This window comes from Hypanus sabinus, chromosome 12 (genome assembly GCF_030144855.1).
Source record: "Hypanus sabinus isolate sHypSab1 chromosome 12, sHypSab1.hap1, whole genome shotgun sequence".
Classification (NCBI taxonomy): Eukaryota; Metazoa; Chordata; class Chondrichthyes; order Myliobatiformes; family Dasyatidae; genus Hypanus; species Hypanus sabinus.
Window position 1 is genome coordinate 67,816,224 of NC_082717.1, and position 16,038 is coordinate 67,832,261.

Consider the following 16,038-nt stretch of genomic DNA (forward strand, 5'->3'; position numbering starts at 1 on the left):
ATTGACGAGGAATTGATTTCTAGGCAATAATTTATATTTTAGAAATGGAAGAAAAACTAGGGAGAGTAGAATTGGCAAAACTTGGAATCTTCCAAAGCAACTAACATTAAACCTCAGGGTGTCTGGTATCTTAAACCTGGTGAGAGTTACCTTCACAAGCTTTACAGATCAGATTCAGCTTTAACTACTGTTCTGATATCAGGAATGGGAAACACATGAAAAAAAACTCAAATGCACTGTAATTTGAAGGGAATCTCTTTAAATAGCCTAGCAAAATCAGCCTTTTGACTTACGAGAGACAATGCTTTATCTATTGTGTCCTGGTGTTGAAACCAACAATGTCAGGAGGATGGGTAGCCGTCTTTTGGGACCGGGCATGAAGATTATGAAGACACCATCACAGTGCAACCTTATTTCTTCCACTCAGCAAAAAGTAAAATGATGGGCTCCAGATCACACTCCATAAATAAAGAATGTAAAATAGAAAGAATATGAAGCTTTTAAATAGTTGCCACTGGTAAGAATATTGATTAGATCTCTAAATGGTTTTGATATACTGCACCTTTAATGGGAGAGGCAAACACACATGCAAAATTGAGAATTCATATGAAGTATGGGGAGGAGATCTTTTTACTTGTCGCCCCACTATAAAACTGCCCTTTTAACACTGAGGTGATCCGCTGAATTATCAATCCTCATGTTTATTTTAAATGATTGCTTTGTTGAAGTTATATCGTTGTCACTGCTTCCTCCAGAAAAAAAACTTCTGATTATACAGACAACTCAGTTCTTACATTTAAATATTCCAGTGCATGGCGTCTTTCATTGTGCTTTTAAAGTCTAAGTTCCTCTAAATTTGTAAGAAAATTTGGATTTAGTATTGCCAGGTAACAGTGACTTGTCAGACCATTTTACAACTCTGCTGAACTTTGATTTATATTAAAGTCACTAAATACTGCTTTGTGAACATAACAAATTCAATTTCTGCTGCAGCATGTTGCATTTTCCCATTGATACTTTTGTTTGCTCTGACTTATCCTTTCTTTTCCTAACTTTTAGGGATTTTTCATCTGAAATAGCATTTTGATCAACCTGTAGCTATGGACATTGAATTGACCGTTGGGAGGTATTTAAGGTTACAACTCCTCTCTCCCTTCCCTTGAGGTACGGGTGAAAAGGATCTGAGCTCTGTTTAAGTACCTTGATCAGTCTGGCTGAGATCAGGAAATTACTCGAAGAGGGAGTGGTGTGAACATTATTGTCTTATAGAACTATACAGTCAGCAATTTATTTTTAACTGCTGTAAAGGATGAATAACTTTTATTCTGACAAATGTGCTTCAGAAAAGGTAATGTTTCATAACTAAAAGCCAAATAGAGGTGGCAGAAATAGGCAGGGAAATAGTCTAATGAATCTCTGGACTTTCATACTTAATTCAGAAACTTTTTCTGGATTTTGTTAACTGTGTAAATGGGAATAGTACAACAATCCAATAAAAGAAAATTCCCTTGCTTAAGAAATGGTTATTAAAGCCTTTATTTAAACACTAGGATATTACTCTTTATTATCTGAACAGTATTTCCTTGGCACAGTGTTTAAATATAATGCTGTAACTTGATGTCTAAAGCCAATTAATGTTTATATGATTAATCAAATGGGGATGAGCCAAAATAAGCTAAACGTCATTATTTGTTAATAATGCTGGCAAAGCCAAAATGCTTTCAAGTCTCCTTTTCCAGCAGTCAACGTAAGTATAGAGATATCCGTATATCTAAAACAATTACAAAGCGATATATCCAGTTTAAATACAGCTGGTAAAATACGAGACATTGGCAGACAGGCATGCATGCTTGCATGTGCTATTTATATTGGGAATAAAAATGATGTGTGTTGTGCATTGAACACCCTGAAGTTTAAATTACAAAAAGCAAGGCAAATGTCAGGAAGCAGCTTATGATGTTACTAATCATTAAAAGGTACAGTTGTTCTGATGTAATGCAAAAATCAATCATAACAAATATTACAGGATTTAGCAAATCTCCCAAATAAATAACCCACTTCAATAGAAACTTATAAAGCCGTGGTTCCCTGCCAGATTGTCAGGATATGTAGATTTAAAAAGGTATACTTAACAAACCACTAGTAACAACGTTCTTCTCAGAGTGAATCCTCTCATATGCTTGACTACTTTTGCAACCACAAATGAAAATGTCACCACAGGGTAAATAAATTGGCAATTGCCTTTGCTTTATGAAGAACGTAAAAGGTTCAAGCATCTAAAGTTTAGTTATTCTGCTTAGGACTTCCACAAACTAACTGTTTGCTTGCACAAATTAAATACTCGGCCTTCTAGCCATCAGTTAGAAATATAAACTTCAAAAGATTAAAAAGAATCACAAAGTATTGAGCACGTGTGGGTAACTAGTGAAAAGTAAAGAATCCAGATCATTCATATACACATGTGGAGGTGGGTGCAGGTGAGATCTGAAATGAACACACCACACAGTCGGAAATTATTCTTGGGGAATTCAGGAAAGGGAACAGAATAATCCTCAAACAAAACACCATCAACTATGAGAGGGCACATACAGTATATCTTATTGGGCATAATGATGAATAAATCCCCAGCGGCCACTAAAATACCCCCCAAAACTGCAGTGGGAGTCAAATGAAGACATTCCTGGGATTCTGACAAAAATTGACATATCTTTTGAAAGGGATGCTGATTCATCAGAGGATGGAGAATATACTATCTTGATTCAAGAAAGGCAGGAGGTATAAGCTGGGTAATCATGGACTGGTTGCTTGATATCAATGGTACGGAACTTACCGGATAAGATTCTGAGGTTCAGCAAAAATCTGCACTCGGAGAGGCATCAATTAATTGTGGATATTCAGTCTTACTTTGTAAGCGGCGATCATACCTGACCAATTTGATTAACTTTTTTATGGAGGTGACTAGGTATGTTGATGAGGGTGGTGCAATCAAAGTTGTTTACACAGACCTTTGATGTAAGGCCTTTGATAGAGTCGCACATGGGGGATTTGTCCTATAAGATTCTGGGCAAGTTGGCAAACTGGAACCAAAATTATCTTGAGGAGACAGAGGATAATTATTGATGATTGTTTTGTGATTGGAAGCCTGTGTCCAATGGTGTTCCATAGGGATCTGTCCTGAAAATCTTTGATTTTTGTCGTACCTGTTGGAAATCTGGATGAGAACTGTTTCATTTTGGTCATGGTTCAACTTTAGAAATGTTTAGGCCACAGCTGGAATAAAGTTCTGGTTGATACACAAAAGGAAAGATGTGATTTTACTGGAGGAGGTGCAGAGGGGATTCACCAGGATGGGACATTGAGAAGAGATGGGATACGTTGAGTTTAGTTTTCCTTGGAACAGAGAGCTGTAAGTGCAGCCCAGTCCATCACAAAAGCCAGCCTTCCCTGTAGATTACTATCTACACTTTCTGCTGTCTTGTGAAAGCAGCCAACATAGTTATCCAAGGGCCTCACCCACTTCAGTGACCCCCCCCCCCCACCCCGCTCACTGTTACACTGGGCAGAAGGAACAAAAAGATCAAGTGTCACCAGGCTCAATGATAGCTTTTGTGCCACTGTTATAGGTTTCTTGAACTTATTTGATAAAGATGGTCTCTTGATCTTTCAATCTACCTTTCATCGTGGTCCTTGCACTTTCTTTGCCTATCACACTGCTCTTTCTCTGTAAGGGCAAGACTATATTCTGTATTCTCCAAGGCTCACCTTTTGAATTACAGTACCTCAATGTACTTACAGTAAGTGTGGAATGAATTGTCTGGATGGTACAAGAGCAAAAGCTTTTCACGGTATCTCTGTAAATGTGGCAGTAATAAACATTTATCAGTTAATCCTATTTACTGCTTAATTGGACTTACATTTCAAATAGAATTGGATACAAGCTGATTGGTTGATCAGTGATCTTTGATATTTATTTTGTAATTCTCCAAAATCCTAATAAGAATCAGATTCATTATCACTGAAATTTGTGAAATTTGTTGTTTTACAACAACAGTACAGGAAATTACTTTAAGTTACAATAAGAATATATAAAAAAATAATTAAATAGTGCAAAAAGAGAGGAAAATAGTGAAGTACTGTTCATGAACCATTCAGAAGGGTAAAAGCTGTTCTGAGTTCAGTTGAGTGTGGTCCCACAGGCTAAAGAAAGCAACTGCTACAAGTTACAGTTTCAGAAACACATGCAAACCATAACTCGTTTAGAAGCAGAATAAAAAGTCTCCACCGAGACTAGTTTGTTGCTGCATCATTATTTGTGATTATTGGCTTCAGATTAAGGAGAAAATGAATGACAGTTAGTTAACATTTCCAAGGCTTTCAAATGCAACTGAAGCTATGTGAAATTTGTACTAGATGCCAAATGTTACAAATGAGTTCCTACTACGTTCGTTTTAGTGTATGTGCAATTGTATGCGCATGAGAACAAAGAAAGAGGTAGATTTAAACTGTGTGCCTGTCAATGTCGTATTTCATTCAAAGACTAGTTGCTTCAATAGTAAATATTGCAGATATAGAATGCACTGGCATTTTTTATGCTAGAATGGGCACTTGAGAATTAGTCAAAGCATAATGCACAACCAAGTGTGTTACTAAACTAGAGGGTCCCACAAGTTCATTAATGCAATTAGCAAATCCAACAGTTGTTTCAATAATACAGGCTTTTATCGTGCATCAAAGCCCATTTTCTTGGCCAGAAATCCCTTGTTCTGTTAAATCTGATGCTCTTTATGAGTCTGTTTTAAATTATTCCCAGAGATGAGCTTCAGATTATGATGTCTCTTTTATTAAGATGGGTTAAATTCTACTCATTTTAGTTCCTTGGCTGCATTTCAGTACATCAAAGGACCGATTCACATGCTTTACTTGGAGGCACTAAGTACTTTTTCATGCTGCTCAATGCATATTAATGTGGTTATTTTAAGTGTTTTTTGTGTGGGTGCGTAGTAATTTTCTTGGAAGAATCTGGGAAGGAAAATGCAAAATCTCTTTATATCCTGAGCTGCTGTAGATAAATACAGTCACTGGGATGGTGTAGCTAGACATCAAATCTAACAGGAAAAGCCTCTATTTCTGCACATAATGACTGCCTTATCCACTGCAATTGCTGCAGCTGAGGCGCTACATTAGGAGCACGTCTCAGGATTCAATGTCACTCAAATGTGAGTCTCCCAGTAGTGGAACCTGAGGGAGAGCTAATATTTCAACATGTCCATTGGGTCAATAAAGGAGAAAGACTTTGTATATTCTATTCAAGAATTTGTAAACGTTCGAAAGAGTTGATTTTCAATGCCACACCAACTATTCAACATGCTTCGTGTTCAAGAAAACAAGTATTAACAGCAATAAAGACCAACAGTATGCTTAATTGATTAACCATAACTTTAACTTTATACAGTGCATCAATCAATAAAATTTAATCCTGAATTCATAATATCATATTTTCATATTAATATCAATTCTATCAATTCTATCAATTCTATAAGGTCTAACGTTGAGCTGACTCCCAGATTTGGAAATGCTTAATAAAGCTGACAGTGATGTGTTTTGACAAGTCATTAAAAGCTTAGTCAAAGTGGTATGTATTTTAATTTGACATCACAAAGGACAGGGCAACTGAAGGCTTTGGTGCCGTTAGTGAAGGTTTAACTGGAATGTGGATGTTTTGAAGAGTCGTGACGCTCTGGAGGAGGTTATGAAGCTCTGAAGGGTGGACTGGAAGGATTTGAAGATCAACATGTCAACCTGAGGTGTTTCCATGTTGAGAGGCAATGTAGATCAGGAGGTATGGGTGAGCAGACTTGATACATAAAAGGATGCGAGCAGCACAGTTTTACACATTTCGACTTTACAGATAGTCATTCTTTCTATCCATTCTCCCTCATAATCTATTGTGGAGTATGGATATTGTCACAGGACCTTTTGCACAGTCCACCATTAAGTGCCCCATTCTGCAAATGCTAGTTTTAACCTTGACTATCGACTCTTTAAAGGCAGCAGTTAACTAAGTTGTCAACCACCTGCATCTGAAATAATTGCACATGAATATTCTGAGTGTTGATGATATACAGACAGCTCCATGTGCCACTAGATTGCAGCATCCATTTCTGAATGAAGAGGAACCCCTCAGGCAGAGGCTTCACTACAGCAACTCAAATGGTACTTGCTAAAATTGTTAACACATCATGCCATCAGGATGCATTCAACCCAATCATTGTTTTAGTAGAGTAACTTAATTCAAAATGATTTCATTCATTTTCATGACTTTAAAAGTATAAGCAATTTAAAATTTGACCTACTAAGAAGTTTATTTTTATTTTAACACACATTTCACAACTCCCAAGCTCTCAAAATTCCTTAGGTCATTAATTCTGAAAGATAACTGGCTTACCCACTGGTCTAACTGAGTAATAAAATATTTGGCTCACTAACAAGAAATTTGTGTTGAGAAAAGGCATCATTACATTACAGTTTGAATAGCTATTTGTAGCGGATCATTTATAAAAGAGAATAGATTAAGTCAGCAGTCATATTTTAGTACCAATAAACATGGTGTTGGATGGTCTCAATGAAAGCATACAATGGCATCCAAAAGTAAGTTAAATTTAAATAGAATTAGCAGTTACAATTTAGAAATTGCAATGTTTTCCAAACAAAAATTGTTAACAAGTATTGATAAGAACATAATTTTCTTCATAGTTAATCATTAGCACAAATTTCAATTGAGTTTCCTTTCCTAACATCATAAAGTAACACAGCTGAAGAGTCCATTTCACCCATTGTACAAGCCTTATTGCTGATGCTATATCATTATTATTCACTTTCCCTTGTTCTTTGTGTTCATTCTTCTCTTCAAGTATTTACTAATTCCCTTTTGAAAATTCCCAATTTGTTTAATGCTTTCCTGAAGACAATTAAGAATGTGCCCTTTGGATGAAAATAAAGTTTTAGCTCTTGTTCTTTCTGTAATCAACTTAATCTGTGTGCACTGGCTACCAACCATTCTAGTCACAAAAAGACACTAGAAGCATTGGCTTCTCACCCATCCATGGTAGAGAAATGAAACCTATGCCTTTATTTTAAAAATTTTCAATAAAATTTCACTCTTCCAGAAAAATTGCCCCATTGATCTTTGGTAACAATTGACAAAGGGATATGAATATATGGAACAACGTTGTTACCAGATGGAGGTCAATAATGTCTATCATGTAGAAAAACTTTTGTTAGGCACTGGACAATTGTATTTTACTGAATTGTCAGTATAGCTGTGCTATGCTTTTGCCTTTATGTCCATAGGACCATAAGACCATAAGATATAGGAGCAGAATTCCAGAACTCACACCATAAACCTCTCACCAGATCATTTGATGGCCTTACTGATCAGGAAACAATCAATTTCTGCCTTAAAGATACACATGGACTTGGCCTCCACCACAGTCTGTGGAAGAGCATTCCACAGATTTGCTACTCTCTGGCTCCTTACCTTTGTTCTAAAGAGTCACCCCTCAATTTTGAGGCTGTGTTCTCTAGTTCTGCATACCCTCAACATAGGAAACATCCTCTCCACATTCACACTACCTAGTCCTTTCAATATTCAGGTTTCAATGAGATCGCCCCACATTCTTCTAAATTCCTGCGAGTACAGGCCCAAAGCTGCCAAATGCTGTGCATATGTTAACCCCTTTGTTCCCAGAATCAACTTTGTGACTCTTTGCATAGGGAAAGATTGGATGAATAGAGACTGCTGGACTTGCAATGGAAAATCAAATACCAAGCAATATCTGTTTTCATATACTTGTGCAAAACTGTTTTCAATATGAATTCATTGAATCACAGCCATGTCCAGATTTAACCCTTGCCTATTCACGGGACAACTTACAGTAATGAGTTAACCTGATAACTGGTTTGACTTTGGACTGTGGGGGGAAACTCACATTCTGCCCGATGTTGCAAAACACATTCCTCTTATGGTCACCCCTCCTTTGATCCTCTATAACCCCCCCCCCCCCCACATGTGGCACAGCTGTGCAGCTGGAAAAGCGCAGCTCACAGCTCCAGCTCTGCATGTCATGGAGCGACTGCCAATGCTGGATTTTGCATGCCCTCCTCATAACAGAATGAGTTTTCCCTGGGTGCTTCACTTTCTTCCCAACTCTCAAAGACATGATGGCTTCAATTGGCCACTGTAAATTCCTCCCAGTGTATAGGTGTGTGTGTGGGGGTGGGGGCAGCAGGGGCTTCAGTACACCACTATGGGTCTTCTTGGACTCACGCCACGCTGGTGGGACAGACTGCAGCCATATAGACTGTCCTTAGCACGGACAGAAACCCTTAAGTGTTGGGGTGGGGTGGGGTGTAATATGCATGTGACAAAAAAAAAATAAGACCACAGGGCTGATGGAATGGTTAAAAGCATGGATCACATCTAAATGAGACAAACGTTGACACTGTCTGTGGATTAACAATAGAGTACAAAAGACCTAGCACAGCGCCACGATGGGCTGAGTGGTCTGCTGGAGAGCTGCAGGCTTCTGTGACTCTCAGAAAAAGCAGCTGCATGTACAGATTAGAATTTCATTGCCCACTCCTCAAAAATGACCTCCGGTTACCTAAGGGAGAGAAGTGTGATGAGATGGTTAATAGAAATATCCTTTTTCTTAACACATTGCCTTAATGCCTGATTTTATTTCCAATTAGAATAAAATAAGGCATGTTTCCCCCTCATGTAATTTGCACAGGTACTTGGGCAGGTGTCACAATCATCAGCCCTTAGATAAAGTGTTAAAATTAAATAGCCATGTTGGAATAAGATCGTACTCCGATAACTTAGTTGGCTACATCCAGCTGAAGGGATGATTTATTGATAAAGCTTTCTTGTACACAGCCAAAGCTTGTTATTAAAACAGGCTCAACAATTCTGGCTTTCTTTAAATTCAGGGGATTTGGACATTGTTGGTCTTCATTTACATCATTTGTTATGAAGGTTTGAGTTATAGTCACATGGGTGCTATAGCCACTAAATCCTCAGAATACTTGGGAAATTAGGCATAGGTCCAAAGACTCTCACTGACTTTTACTGATGCACCATTGAAAGCATCCTTTTTGCTTAAGAAGGCGTATAGGGTGTTGACTTTCATTAGCCAGGGGATTAAGTTCAAGACCCACGAGGACATATTGCAGTTCTATAACAATGAAGTAAAGGGAATTACAGAGGCATGAGAGAGGAGTTGGCCGGAATTGAATGGAAAAGAACACTGGCAGGGATGATGACAGAATAGTAATGGCTGGAATTTCTGGAAGAAATTCGGAAGGCACAGGATATATAACAGAAAGTACACTGCAGATGCTGTGGTCAAGTCAACACGTACAACATGCTGAGTTCCTCCAGCGTGTTGTACGTGTTCACAGGATATATACATCCCAAAGAGGAAGATGTATTATAAAGCAAGGATGACATAACTGTGGCTAACAAGAGAAAACAAAGCCAACATAAAAGCCAAAGAGAGGGCATATAATAGAGCAAAAATTTGTGGAAAATTAGGGGATTGGGAAGCTTTTAAAAACCAACAGAAAGCAACAAAAAAGATCATTAAGAAGGTAAAGATGGAATACAAAAGTAAGTTAGCCAATAATATTAAAGAGGATACCAGAAGTATCTTCTGATATATAAAGTGTAAAAGAGAGGTGAGAATGGATATTGGATTGCAAGAAAACAATGCTGGAGAGATAGTAATGGGGTACAGGATATGACAGACAAACTGAATAAGTATCCTGCATCAGTCTTCACTGTGGAAGACACTAACAGTAAGGGGGAAGTTCCAGGTGTCAGGGGTCATGAAGTGTTTAAAGTTACCGTAACTAGAGAGAAGGTTCTTGGGAAATTGAAAGATCTGAAGATAGATGAGTCACCTGGACCAGATGGTTTACACCCCAGGATTCTGAAAGGGGTGGCTGAAGAGATTATGTAGGTAATAGTAATAATCTTACAAGATCACCAGATCCTGGAATGGATCTGGAAGACTGGAAATTTGCAAATGTCACTCCACTCTTTAAAAAGGGAGAGAGGCAGAAGAAGGGAAACTATAGGCCAATTAGTCTGACCTCAGTGGTTGGGAAGGTGTTGCAGGCAATTATCAGGGGTGAGTTCTCAGGGTACTTGGAGGCACATGATGAAATAGACAAAGTCAGCTTGGTTTCCTCAAGGGAAAATCTTGCCTGACAAATCTGCTGGAATTCTTTGAAGAAATAACAAGCAGGTTAGACAAAGGAGAATTGGGTGATGTTGTGTACTTGGATTTTCAGAAGGCCTTTGACAAGGTGCCACACACATGACGCTGTTTAACAAGCTACAAGCCCATAGCATTACAGGAAAAATTCTATCATGGATAAAGTGGTGGCTGATTAGCAGGAGGCAATGTGTGGGAATAAAGGGAGCCTTTTCTGGTTGGGTGCCAGTGTCTAGAGGTGTTCCACAGGGGTCTGTGTTTGGACCAATTCTTTTTACATTATTTATCAGTGATTCGGATGATGGAATTGCTGGTTTTGTTGCAAAGTTTGCAGACAATATGAAGATTGGTGGATAGCAGGTAGTTTTGAGGAAGTAGAGAGGCTACAGAAGGACTTAGACAGACGCGGAGAATGGGAAAAAGAAGTGGCAGATGGAATAGACTGTTGGGTAGAAGAAATGAAAGGGCTGACTATTTTCTAAATGGAGAGAAAATATTAAAAATTGAGACGCACTGGGACTTTGCAGTTCTTATGCAAGATTCCCTAAAGATTAATTTGTGGGTTGAGTCAGTGGTGAGGATGGCAAATGCAGTGTTAGCATTCATTTCAAGGAGATTAGAACATTGAAGAAAGGATGTAGTTTTGAGACTTAGTAAAAACATGGGTAAGGCCTTACCAGTATTGTGTGCAGTTTTGGTTCCCTTATCTTAGAAGGTATGTGCTGAAACTGGAGAGGGTTCAAAGGAGGTTCAGGAAAATAATTCCAGGATTGAAAAGCTTGTCTAATGAAGAGCATTTGTATTTACTAGAATTCAGAAGAATGAGGGGTGACCTCATTGAAATCTGTCAAATAGTTGACAAAGTGGATGCGGAGAGGAAGTTTCCTATAGTGGAAAATCTAAGACCATAGGACACAGCTTCAGAACAGAGGGGTGTCCTTTTTGAACAGAGATGAGGAGGAATTTCTTTATCCAGAGAGTGGTGAATCTGTGGAATTCGTTGTCACAGGCTGCTGTGGAGGCCAAGTCTTTAAGTATATTTAAGGTAGAGGTTAATGAACTCTTGATTGGTCGGGGCATGAAGAGATACGGGGAGAAGGCAGGAGATTGGGATTGAAAGGAAGATTGGATAACCATGATGAAATGGTGGAGCATTCTTGATGGGCCAAATGGGCTATTCTCTCCTGTATATTATGGTGTTATGGTCTATAAAACTCTGCTCAGGCCACATTGGAGTATTATGTGCAGTTTTGGTCACCTCATTACAGGAAAGATGTGGAAGTTTTAGAGAGAGTGTAGAGGAGATTTACCAGGCTGCTACCTGGATTTGAAAGCATATCCTGTAAAGACAGATTGAGCAGGCTAAAGGTTTTCTCCTTGGAGCAAGGGAGGATGAGAGGTGACTTGATAGAGACATATAAAATGATAAAAGGCATTGATAAAGAGGACAGTCAGTTCCTTTTTCCCAGTGAGGCAATGACTAATACCAGAGGGCATCCTTTTTTAGTGAGTGAAGAAATATTTAGTGTAGATGTCAGAGGTATGTTCTTTACGCAGAGTGCTAAGTACCTGGACTACACTGTTGGAGTTGATGTTAGAGGCTGATAACACTCATTACCCTGCTAAGCTGAAAATAAGCATTTCAGGTTCGGAAGTTACAGATCACCAACCACACATTAGGGGCATTTAAGGGACTCTTATATAGGCACATGGAGCTTTATGGGCTACGTTGGAAGGAGGGGTTAGATTAATCATGGAGTATGTTTGGAGATCAGCACAATATCACAGGCCACGGGCCTGTACTGTGCTGTACTGATCTATGGTTTATGTTCTAGATCAGCAGGGACATGGGACATAGGGTTACACCCAGGTTTATTATCACCGACGTGTCGTGAAATTTGTTAACTTAGCAGCAACAATTCAATGCAATACATAATATAGAAGAAAAACAAAATAAAATAATAATAATAAACAAGTAAATTAATTACAGTATATGTATATTGAATAGATTAAAATTGTGCGAAAAACAAATAATACATATTTTAAAAATTAATCGTGTTCAAGGGTTCAATGTCCATTTGGGAATCGGATGGCAGAGAGGAGGAAGCTGTTCCTAAATCGCTGAGTGTTTATCTGGGCAGGCAAGGTGGGTGCAGTCCACTGCTGGGGCTAGGCAGCAGCTCAGCAGGTGTTGCCTGCTCAGATCCTGTGGTCTATCTTATCACTTACAGTTCAACATGATGACAATCGCTATCTCCCTCTCTTTATTTGCCCAGTGATTCCTTCACACCCAGAATTCATACCAAAAGTAATGAGATGGGAGAGTCTATAGCACAGTGCAGAAGGAAAGCCAGGACCTGACAACCTACAGCTCTGAGGAGCCAAAGAGGGACAGATGTGAGAACCGGGTAGATGCCTGATACTTCATAACTTTTGAAGGATGAACATGTACATCTGCAGAAGCAGGTCAGTTCCAATTCAGAGAAACTGGAACTAGTTCAAAAATTAGAGCACCCTCAGCTGGAATAAAAAAAAGAGGTAAAAAGCTGAACAAAGTGGGCTGCTGATTGAGTAACTTCTCACTCTAGAGACTGAAATAGAATAGAGAGATGCTAAAATAGATACATTAAAATGGCATTATAGTCTTTCTGAACAGTCATTGCTTTTTCAAAATAGTGCATAAAAACAAGTACTGGCATCATTTGTGAAGCAGCAAGTTGCTGAAAGACAGGTTGGAACAGATGTAATTTAAGTTTTGGTTTAAGAAGTCGAACTTTCTTTCCCAGACTAAATTAGAATAAATGCTCTGATAAAGAAAGCATTTCAGCGAATGAAAAGCACTATTTGAGACATGACAAATCTTTGTCTTTGGGAGAAGAAAGTATTTCACTGAAACAATGAGTCGGAGCATACTACAATATACTGTGAGTATAAGCAGAAAATGCTGGAAACCCTCATCTTTCTTGGTGGAGAGAGAAATGGAATTAACATTTCAGCTTAATGATCCTTCATCAGCTCTAAGCATGTCTGCAGGATTCTCCAAAGATAGGTGTGAGTGTCCTGGAATGAATGAATGTGGATCAAGAATATAAATGACCATTTCTTAAGGTACCAAGTTCCACCTTCTCACCGCTGTAAGTAAAGAAACTTATCCTGATTTTCGTTATTAAATTTATCAGTGAATTTATTTATGGTAATTATTTTAGCCAAGTCCACAAGATGAAACACTTGTTTAGCTAGATAGAATCTTTAAAAATTCTATCAGTTCATTTATCAGCCTTCCTTTTTGAAGGGAGTGGGCCCCATCCTGTTTGACATTCCCTCATAATTGTAACTTCTCAGTTGTGGTATTAGCTTTGAATATACATGGGCTGTGTATTGCACCTAGTCCAGTGGTTCTCTATCAATTTTTATAATATGAAGACTGGTAATATATGCAACACTCCAAGTGACAATATTCTGTTGTTGAACTGAGGCCCTCTTAATGGATTTTTAAACATGTTGGATAGGATTCATTGATAGATGCTTGTGCTAAACATGAACATGTCATGACAGCTTCATGTTTTACTCCACTTCTGAATTTCAGCTCCAGTGAAGCAAGTAGAACCAAATCTCAGAAGCGGTGTGCACAGTGCAGCCATTTCTGTATATGTATCTTTTGAGCAGAAGACCATCTTCTGCAGGGTTGCCACCCTGGGGTCCATGGTAGTGGTCCCTCAGTTAACGGCATCAAAATGGTTGGGAAACCTTGAGCTGGTGGAGATCGCACTAAAATGCAGACACAATGCCCTAATGCAATGGTATCATCTTATCAAGGTAAAATGAGAAGTTTTCACTTCACTGGAACATAAAGTATTACAAAATAAAATCGTGAAAACGCTTAAGAGTTTTAAGGTTTGGATAGCAGCAAAGAGTTAATTGACGTCAAATGAGGTTTGGGTGATGGCGGATGCAGTTAGTGTTCTTCGCTCCAGCTCCTGCAATTCTTGCCTGATTTTTAAAAGTAACCCCTTAAAGCCCAGAGCACGATGGAGAGGAAAACTTCAGAATATGTTGACTCTGTGGCATTTGCAGCCTGGATGAGCACGACAGCGTTCGAGTCAAGTAGAGTTTACTATTATGTGCACAGGTACAGCAAGTTACAAGTACAATTAAAAACTTCCAGCAGCATCACAGACACATTGGTTCAGACAGTACACTAAATATTAGACAAGGCAGAGAAGTGAAAAGACTGTGCAAAACAAGGTATCACAGAGACATAGTCATGGTTTAAATTTCCATCCAAAAAGAATTAGATGTCATACTATGTACTCCTGTGGGAGCAATCACAGACTTAGATTAGGCACAAATGGTCCATATCTGTGTTGTGATCTTGAAGACATCTTATAAGTATATTGATTAAAATTTCTCTGAATGCAGTAGATGCCAAATAATTTAAATTTGTTTAAGCTAAAATACAGAAGGAATACAAAGATTAAAATTTAATTTTATTTTAGTTCAGATGCATCCATATTATTACTCCCATAGAAAATTAGTGTTTTATTTTTCTGGATAAAAGCATAACATTTGACTTTCTATTTTGGCTCCACTTCAGTTTAAATCAGGCAGTTTATTTTCAGAGCACTTGGGAGCCAGGGCTTCTAAGAAATGGCTGGGACTCCTAATGAATGACTAGAGTGTCTCTGTGTTGTAAATGTCTTCCAGTCTTTTCAGTTAATATATGTGAGTGAGAAAAATAAAACTAAAAGAAAGAAAGCTATTTGAAGAGGGTCATGTCTTAAACGCACATTCCAAAACAATATTTCATGAAACCAATCAAGTTAATTTGAAGTTATATTTTTCTAATCTAACTCAGTTCCATCTCCCAATGGATTTTGTTTCGAAAAATATGAATTAGTACCTTTTTCAAGACATTTTCTGCTCTTACAATTAATGGTCTTTAATATAATAACATGGTGGACTTCACTGATGTAGTGACATTTTCTGTATTTATACTAGATGAGCTCATCTCAAAATCAATAATGTAAAAAGTTGAGTGCTTTAAAATTCTAAACGCTACGTGTCCAAGAAACTTTCTCCTTGCCCCATTTCAATATACAGTTTCAAGATCAACCAATGCTTCTACATTTTAAGGAGCATCACTACTTTAGTCAATTCCCTGTTTGCCATTAGTAGCTCTTCCTTTTGCTGCCCATACCCAAAATTCTGGAATTCCCTTTTAAGTTCCCTTCAAGGTAGTCCTAAATTCACTTATCTGATCAGATATTGATAAGTTCCTCCTGTAAAACATTTGAGTTGTTTTACTGAAGGTCGTTCATGAATGCAACTGTTGTTATGTACAAAGATTCTAATTTTGGCAAGTACATGCAAATAAAAGGCATCAAGCACCTTAAAATGCGAGATCATGATGTTTAATACATTACCAATCAAACACAGCTGTGACATCTGATAATTTCTTTTAAAAATTTGCTAAAATAAACTCATCCAGGATATTCCAGGAGAAGATTCCATTTAAAAACTCCGCATTGTGATTTATCATTGCATCAATAGAAGGCATTCCAATGACTGACTACGTCCCATTACTTTACAGCCCAGCTAATGATTTCTCCTCAAGATTCTATCTAATTTACCTTATAAGTGTCCTTGCTCACTCTTTCCATTAGCTTTGAAGATATCCAGTTCTGGAGCATAATCTTTTTCCTCTCATTTTCACTCACTTTTCTCACCCACCTGAACTTTTTCTTTTTCACATTAAATC

General features: G+C 38.1%; 1 protein-coding gene across 5 annotated transcripts in view; it reads right to left on the reverse strand.

The window, feature by feature from the left end:
- Positions 1-16,038, reverse strand: part of LOC132402980 (uncharacterized) — a 110,857-nt gene that overhangs the window by 94,004 nt on the left and 815 nt on the right. The gene's annotated exons all lie outside the window — the stretch shown is intronic.